The sequence below is a fragment of the Oryza glaberrima genome, chromosome 2 (assembly GCF_000147395.1).
Source record: "Oryza glaberrima chromosome 2, OglaRS2, whole genome shotgun sequence".
NCBI lineage: Eukaryota > Viridiplantae > Streptophyta > Magnoliopsida > Poales > Poaceae > Oryza > Oryza glaberrima.
This window is the reverse complement of record NC_068327.1, coordinates 22,247,754-22,255,321: the sequence shown is the minus strand read 5'-3', so window position 1 is coordinate 22,255,321 and position 7,568 is coordinate 22,247,754.

Here is a 7,568-nt window from a genome sequence, read left to right as displayed (position 1 = left end):
GGTCAGCCAATCCATCCCAAGAATGACATCTAGGTCTTTGGATTCGAGAAGGATGAGGTTGGCTAGAAATGGTGATCTTTGGATTTCTATTGTTACAGAAGGGCTGAATTGAACCGAGGTGGAGCTATTCCCAGGGGTATGAACCCGCATTGGTGTACTAAGTTCTTCTCTTATTAACCCATGTACCCCAACAAACTTCTTTGAAATGAATGAATGCGTCGCACCAGAATCTAAAAGTACTTTTGCAGAAATTGAGTTGACAGGAAACATACCCAGTACGACCTCTGGTGCTGCTTGCGCCTCTTCTACGGATGCGTGGTTGACACGAGCTTGGGCAAACCTTGGCTCGGCACGCCTTGGCTTCGGGCACTTGTCAGCAAAGTGGCCATGCTCGCCACAGTTCAAGCAGGACCCTGGCTTTGCTCCAGTCTCCTTCTTGGCTTGGACTGATGGAGCTGCCTGTGCTGTGGCCATTGGTGGGCGCGGAGCTGCACTGCGGTTGGGCTGACCTCCCGGGTGGTTCTGGCTGCCACTGGCGCCCTGGTGGAAGCTGCTTGAGTTGAAAGGGCGATGCTGGCGGACAATCATGGTGGTAGGTCCACCCTGCTGTCCGGGAGTGAAGCGCGGTCGCTGGTGACTTCCTTGGTTGAACCGGAACTGCGCTGCCTTTCTCTTCCTGTCCATTTTGTTGCGCTGATCCTCCTGACGGATTGCCTTGTCTACCAGCTTCTCGAAGTCAGCGTAATCCCCGGAGATCAACTGGTTGGTCAGCTCGTCATCCAGGCCTGCTAGGAACTTCTCCTGCTTCTCTGCGTCAGTGCAGACATCCTCCGGTGCATATCACGCTAGGCGATTGAACTGATGCAGATACTCGGTTACTGTCCTGTTGCCCTGATGGAGTGCCCGGAATTCTCTCTTCTTTTGTGCCACGACCTCGTCTGGCACTTGCGCCTTCCGGAAGCTGCGACAGAACTCTGCCCAAGTAACTTCTGTGCCTGGCGGGCGGGTAGCCATGTGGTTGTCCCACCAAGCTGACGCGGGACCCTGGAGCTGGTGTGTGGCGAAGGCGACCTTCTCCTGATTGTTGCACTGCAGAAGATTGAGCTTCTTCTCTATGGCATGGAGCCAGTCATTTGCCTCCATGGGGTTGGTGGTGCTAGAGAAGGTGGGTGGCCTGACGCATAGAAACTCCGGCAGCTTGGACTGAGGGGGAGGGGGACCAAACTGCTGCTGCTGCTGCTCGGCTTGCTGCTACATCCTCTGGTGCATCTGCTGGTGCTGCTGCTGCATCTGTTGCATCATGGCCGCCATCATCTGAGTCTGATGGGCCATCACTTGTGCAAGAGTCAGGTTCTCGGGGAGCGGTGGCGGACCGTTGCCAGAGACGCTGTTGGGATATCCACCGTCGGTGCATTCTTTGCCGTTGCTGCCCTCACTTGCTGCACGGCTGCCATTCCTGGTGTTGACCATCTGAAGGGAGAGCAGACGGAGGGGATGGAAAAGAAGAAAAACAGATGCTTAGGAACTAAGCTTTATTATATAGGAATTTAAACTGCAATTGTTCTGATCTAAATTAAAACACTTAAAACAGCAAACAAATCCTTATTAAGACAGCCACATCATAGGCACATGATGTCGACCGTCGACTGACCCACAAGCGAACAAGCCTAAACACACAAACTAACGGACAATTACTAAGCAGTCGATAAACTAAGGGAAAACGAGCCTAATGCTCGGAACGGCTCCTGCGGTCGGTGGAGTCGAAGGTGTCCTCCTGCTCGTCGCCAGGTCCCTCTGAGCGGCTCCTGGAGTCTGACAGATACGTCTCGCCGCTGCCCGGCTCTGAGCCACTGGAACTACTGCTACTGTGGTTGCGGCTGCCACTGGGAGTAGCAGGCAACCAACCTCTGTTGCCACTGGCTGGACCCCTGGCGGCTGACGCTGGAGCGAAGGAGAGAGCAGACGCGGGAGCTGACATGACACTGGAACGGGAGCCGGGACTGGAGCTGGAGCTGCGGGCACTGCGGGAACTGCGGGAGGTGCTGGAGGAGCTGCGGGAGGAGGTGGGTTCCTGGGCGCAAGCTGAATGCGCACGGGTGCATTCGTTGACTTGCGAGGCGTGGTGCGGATCTAGACTCCTCCTGGCGCTGGGAGACCCTTCAACTGAGCGTTCTCCTTCTTCAAGCGTGCTATCTCATCCTTCAGAGCTATGATCCTCACAAGCTTCCCATCATTCAAGGCCTTGGATGCCTTGTGCAGGTCAGAGTGCATCCTGTCCATTCCCCTCATCACGGCGCACATGTGGCTGAAGGTGGTGTCGTTCTCACCGGCCCGTACTTAAAGGAAAACATGTTCAAGTGAAAAACGATAGAGCAGTAACATTATAAAATGATGCAGTACTTAAAGGACAACGATAGAGCATTTGCAATATAGGATCAACATGTTCAAGTGACAAGCATGACTTGCCTTGCTCTGCTGCTGGAGGAACCTCGACGACTATTTCAAAGTACACCGGAACGTCGGGAGAGCCGGAATCTAAGCGACATACAAAGCAAACAATACAAACAGGCCATAAGCCTACTGAAACAGAGAACAAAACTATTTTTAATGGATTCTATGCATTTTTATTGATTTACTGAGACTTGATTGGGCATAAACGGAGCTCGGATGAATTAGATATGAATTTTAGAAGATTCACTGCGTTTTTACTATAAACAGAAAAATCCTTAATTGATTTATTGCGCAATAATTAAAATCCCAGGGAGAGAGAGGGCGGCGCCGACATGCGGGCCCCACATGGCAGTGAATCGGGTGGCTGTCCACGGTGGACTGAGTCCACGGACCGGGAAAGGGGCGGCGCACCACGTGGTGCACATGTGGCGCCGACGTGGCGCACACGTGGCGGCCATGTGGCAGCCACGCGGGCGGCAGGATTGGATGGCCCCGATCTACTGCCCGGTAGATCGGACGGCGGAGGCGGCTCGCGGCCGGCGCGCATGGGCACGGCTCAAACCGGCCCGGCACCCATGGCACGCGGCAGCACGGCTCGACGCAGCGGCGGCGACTGGCGACGACCGGCCGGCGGCGGAGGGCGGCGGCATCGCGGTGACACGGACGGGGCTAGCGGCGGCTAAGCGGCTAGGCGGCGGCGCGGGAGAGAGAGGAAGGGGAGGAGGTGTCTCACCGACGGCGGTTGACGACGGCGAGCGACGGAGGGCGATGACGGCAGCGGGACGAGCTCCGAAACCACCTAGCGAACACGATGAAAGGGGTTAGAGAGGGAGAGGAAGAGGGAAGAGGGCGAGGACGCCGGCCGAAGGCGGCGGCCATGGCGGTGCTCACCGGCGCACGGTGCGGAGTGGGTTCCGGCGGCGGAATCCGACGGGAGTTGGGTGGACGGGGGGGCCCGCACGACGGCGAACGCGACAGCGTCGACGGCGCAGCGGCTAGCGATGGCTAGGGGCGGCCGGAGCGATGGCGGCGGCGACAGAAATTAGGGCGATGGCGCTAGGGCTGTGGAGTGCACGGGAGCGGGCGATTGCAAAACGAAAAAGAGAGAGGAGGGAATGAGGGTGCTTTATATAGGCTCACGAGGGTCGATCGTGGCCGGGGTGACCGCGATTTCGCCGGCGGAGTGGGGAGAGGTGGGGAGGAGAGAGAGGCGGGATTCAAAAATTGAATCCCAGCCGTCTCGAGCGCGGGCGTGGGCGGGAGAGAGAGGGAGTGGGCGCGGAGAAGGCGGGCGCGGGCGGCGGCGTGGGCGACGTGGCCCGGGAGACGCGGGAGCGAGCGGGGCGGCGGTTGCGGGATGCGGCGGCGCCGGCTGGAGGTGGGAGACAGGCCCGACAGGTGGGCCCCACCTATCGGTGACCCGAAGGGAGGAGGAAGGAGGCGGCCGGCTGCTGGGCCTTGGCCTTCGGCCAGCCCAGCGGGGAGGGGGAGAGGAAGAGAATGGGCCGGCGGCCCATTCGAAAAAAGAAAAAGGAGGGAAAAGGAAAAAGAAAAGGAAGGAAATGAATTTCCTGGGATTAAATATTACTTGTGCTCAATTTTAATTGGTTAAAATTATTTCTAGAGCTCTGAAAATTCCACTAAAAATCTTGTTAGCACATTTCGACATGTAGAACTCAAGAAAAATTCCACATGCCAATTCCGATTATTATTTGCATTAATTTATTAGGGTTTCGCTCTTGCTTTTACACCGGTATTTTCTTGAGGTCATTTATAAATTCAATTTAGGCTTGGGAAAGGAACTTCAGGGTGTGACAGCCGCCTACCTCGTCTACTCCTTCACCGACTACACCACCGGCCTCGAGCGCAACATCGGCATGCCGACTCCCATGGCGACGGTGACCGTCGTCTCTGGCGGCGGGACGAGCAGGCTACCGGCTCTGGCGGCGACGACGACGACGACGGAGCACGAGATCTGCCTACAACACACGGGGGAGAAGGAGACGATGATGCACCGGCAGGAGCTGGTGATCCGCTAGGACAGACGGCGCCGTCGCGGCATCATCATCAACTACCGGCCGTCCCGCCGCAGCCGTCGGCGGGACCCATCGCTGAAGTCGCCGTCATCGTGGAAGCGGTGAGGATAGCGGCCCTGCGGCGGTTGCTGGGCTGCAGCGGCGCGACGCCCCCGCCGGCGCCGGTGCAGGCCAACTGCGACGTGGAGATGGGCCTCCCCAGCGGCGAGAGCAGTGCGTCGCGGCCGGCGATGAAGCCGCAACCAGGTTCTTGATTGCGAAATTGCTCCTCCATCCAACCGTGTGTCCGTGTGACCGAGTTTGGTTCGACCGGACCGCGCGTCGGTATAGATTGGGATGTGGGGGCAATCTGGGCATTTTGAAAAAGTACACGTCACTTTCAGCCGGGAAATGATAAAATAATGAGCTTGGTATCCTACGATAAATTTCACAAATTTTGTAGTGTTCTAGGGCAGTTCCACGTTTTCTCGATGTTCCTCAGCTAATTACGTGTTTTTTGAGTGTCCTGTAGCAAATTTTGCCAATTAAAAAAACATGTGACATGGACGATATAATAAATTTTGCAAAGTTGATTTAAATCATATGATTATAAGTTTTACGATAAAAATATCGTATAGATTCTTCTCAACTGGTGATGACAGAATTGCAACGTATAAGAAATGTGGCCTTTTACATTGCTACTACAATTGACACATTTAAATATTTAAATATTGTAGGAGGTAATGGTCGCGGTAATATATGATAAATTATTTGTTGTTACGATGATATTCTTAATGACAAATCAAGATATATAAATCCATTTATGTTATAGCTACACTACTTAAAAAATATGTTAAAACATATTTATTATTAATTGTTATTAAACATTTATGTCCATTAATTAACATAAACAATATATAAATATTTTTAATAGATAGAGATGTCATAGTCGTGTGAACAGATGCTAGTCTTTGGGAAGGGCTAGAAATTTTGGTGACTGCCCCTCCTCTATTTCTTCTTTAGCTCCTCTTCTTCCATCGGGAAGACACTCCACGCCGGCGATGCCGCCCCCCGCAGACTGCCTCAATCCGGTGGCGTCCACCTCGCCGTTCACGCCCCAGCCGCCGAAGCGACCTAGCGACTAGGGTCCCATTTATTTTGCCATATGAATCGTCATTGCCACATTGAACGAAGATCATGTTAACACCGCCACATAGACATTACGTCAACGAAACCATCCTCCAAAACCACTGAGTAAGTTAAATTGCACCGGTTTTAATAGTTACACGTATCTGATATTATGGTTTAGGGATACTAGTTTAAGGGGAATCAAAGTGAACTTATTTCTCAGGTAAATGGTGATCAAACGCTGCAACCTCTGGCCCACACAACAAGGCCCACGGGCCGAGCAGGATCAGGCCTGTCCAACTGTGCTAACCTGCCGCCGATACAAAATCCACGCTTGGTGATTCCTTTTTTTTTTTTTTTGGCCTTCCCAAAATTCGTTCAAACAATCAAAATCTGTTTGAACTTTTCAATGCACTTTTGTCCCAAATGTTAATCGAATTTGGTGATTTCATATCCCTCAAAAAAAAAAAAGTTCTCTCTGGAGAAACCGATAGTGTTTTCCCGGCACATATCTGGAGCCACACACATACATTCAAATCAATCATGTCTTCTTCCTGGCGCGGCGCTACCGAATCTCACCTTCCTCGACGTCGTCATCGTCGCCGGCGACGAAGCTCGGCTGCTGCTGCCGCTGCACCTTGTCGCCACCGTCATCGGCCTTCAGGAAGAGCCCGAGCTTCTCCAGAAGGCTGGGCGCGGCGGAGCGAAGCGCCCTGCAGCGAGCCTCCTCGTCGGCGCTCACCATGTGCTCGACGGCGGCGAGGCCGAGCAGCTTCATGTCCAGCGGGTGTATGAAGTTGCTGGCCATGGCGGGCGCTGTCGTCCTCTCCATCTCGCGCAGTTCTTGACGGGCCTTCTCCCTCGCCTGCGCCTTCTCGTCCTGCCGCCGCCTCGCCGCGGCTCCCTGGGCTCTGGTGATCAGGTCGGTCAGTGGCTTCGGCGGCGCCGTCGCGACGACGGCGGCGGCGGCGGCTGCGGCGGTGCGCTGGTCCGGGAGCTTCTCTTCTTGTTTTTTAGCGCTCTGTGCTACCTCCGGCGCTGCAGGCGCCGCCGACGACGGTTGCGCGGAACTGACGCACGCATTGGTGGGGATCGCCGGCGCATGTGTAGCCGCGGCGGCGCTCTCGTCGGAGTCCGAATCGCTGCTGCTGCTGGAGCTGGAGCTGGAGCTGCTGTTTGAGTCCGAGTCAGAGTCGCTGCTTGGGCTGCTGCTGCTGCTGTTGCTGATGATGATCTCGCCATGATTCTTGTGTAGCACCACTGGGGAGGCGTCGCCGCAGATGTCGACGTACTCGTCGTCCTCTTCCTCGGCGAGCGCGACGTACTTGCGCGGCAACGGCGACAGCATTTTGACCCCGGTTGCGTCGGCGAGCTCATCGAGGGAAGGCAATGTCGTCGCGGTGGAGGCGACGCCGCCGCGCTCGGCGAGCGCGACGTATTTGCGCGGCAGCGGCGACAGCATTTTGGTTCCACCTGCATCGGCGATGGCGAGTTCAGCGAAACCAGGAGGCAGAGACGGCGACGTCGTCGTCGCGGTGGCGGAGACGACGAGACCGAGACCAAGGGCGTCGGCGCGATCGGCGAGCGCGACGTGTTCGCGCGGCAGCGGCGAGAGAAGGTCGACTCCGGTTGCACCGACGAGCTCGCTGTATCCAGCTGGGAGGAGAGGAGACAATGCCGGCGGCGCGACGGTGGAGGCGCCGCCGCGTGCATCGGCGCGCTCGGCGTCGGCGAGCGCAATGTACTTGCGTTGCAGCGGCGAGAGCAGCTTCGCTCCGGTTGCACCGACGAGCTCGCTGAGATCGACGTCAGGGAAGAGAGGAGACATCGGCGCGGTTGCCAACGGGGAGGCGCCGCCGCAGATGTCGACGTCCTCTTCCTCCTCGACGCCGATCTTGCCATCTGCTGCTTGGCGCTGTCGCGGCGGCGGCGGCGGCGGCGACGGCGAGAGCGACGCAGGGCGAGCGGCGAGCC